General features: G+C 38.4%; 1 non-coding gene across 1 annotated transcript; it reads left to right on the forward strand.

The window, feature by feature from the left end:
* The first annotated feature begins 1,420 nt into the window (after positions 1–1,420).
* LOC121207443 (small nucleolar RNA R71) lies at positions 1,421–1,527 on the forward strand. Its single transcript, XR_005902533.1, has one exon. It is a non-coding gene; the product is annotated as a small nucleolar RNA R71 (small nucleolar RNA).

Here is a 1,527-nt window from a genome sequence, read left to right on the forward strand (position 1 = left end):
CCCTAAAATTAAGGGTACTTCTACATCTTCATCCATATCAAGCACAACAAAATCAACAGGGAATATAAATTTATCTGCTTTTACGAGTACATCTTTTATAATACCCCTAGGATATTTAACAGATCTATCGGCTAATTGAATACTCATCCCAGTGGGTTTAGGTTCCCCAAGACCAAGTTGCTTGAACATTTTATAGGGCATCAAATTAATACTAGTGCCTAAATCAGCTAGTGCTTTTTCAATATTCAGATTACCAATTAAGCAAGGGATAGTAAAACTTCCTGGATCTTTTAGTTTGGTTGGCAGCTTATTTTGGAGTATGGCGGGGCAGTCCTCGTTGAATTCTACTGTGGATAAGTCCTCGAACTTCCTTTTATTTGTTAAAAGCTCCTTCAAAAATTTTGTGTATGTAGGCATCTGCGAGATAGGTTCAACAAAAGGTAAGTTGATATGTAATTGCTTAAAAAGTTCAAGAAACTTACCGAATTATGTATCAATGCAGTCTTTTTTTAATTTTGCTGGATATGGAACTGGTGGTGAATATTCCTCTGGTATTGGTTTGTCACTATTTTCGGGTTTTTCTTCCCTCATTTCGCTTTCCACGGCTTCTTGTGTTAGCTTCTTTTCAGATTTCGCTAAATTTAGCTTCTTTTCAGATTTCGCTAAATCTTTTCCACTCATTAGTGTAACTGCTTTGATGTGCTCTCTTGATTTGGTATTACTGGGTAAATTTCCTGGTGGTCTTTTCGAGATTAGTTTGGACAGCTGGCCTATCTGAGTTTCAAGTCCTTGGATTGATGCTTGTTGATTCTCAAGTGCTGTCTCGATATTTTGGAAATAGGTTTCTGACACCGAGATGAATTTAGAAAGCATCTCTTCAAGGTTTGGTTTCTTCTCTTGTTAATAAGGTGTCTGTTGAAAACTCTGAGGATTTTGTGGCTTTTGATTTCCTTGACCTCCCCAGGAAAAATTTGGGTGGTTCCTCCAACCTGCATTATAAGTATTACTGTATAGGTTATTTTGAAATCTAAAGTTATTGTTACCCATATAGTTGACTTGTTCTTCTTCAGTTGTAGGATTGAAGGGTTGGTATTCTGTATGCACACCTCCTCCGCTTGAGTCACACCTCATTACTGGATGTACCTGCGTAGAACCAAGAAAACTATCAATCTTTTTATTGAGAAGTTCTACCTGATTTAAGAGCATGGTGACTGAATCGATGTTATAGACGCCGGCTGTTTTCGTTGGCTTTGTCCTCATAACTTGCCACTGATAGTTATTCAGTGACATCTCCTCTATAAATTCATAGGCATCTTTCGGTGTTTTGTTGTTGATGGTTCCGCCAGCAGCTGCGTCAACCATTTGCTGAGTCGAGGGATTCAGGCCATCGTGGAATGTTTGTACATGAAGCCAAAGTGGTAACCCATGGTGAGGGCACCTTCTCAGTAAGTCCTTGTATCTCTCCCATGCATCGTAAAGTGTTTCTAAATCCATCTGCACAAAAGAAGAGATATTATTACGTAATTT

The sequence above is a fragment of the Gossypium hirsutum genome, chromosome A09 (genome assembly GCF_007990345.1).
Source record: "Gossypium hirsutum isolate 1008001.06 chromosome A09, Gossypium_hirsutum_v2.1, whole genome shotgun sequence".
Classification (NCBI taxonomy): Eukaryota; Viridiplantae; Streptophyta; class Magnoliopsida; order Malvales; family Malvaceae; genus Gossypium; species Gossypium hirsutum.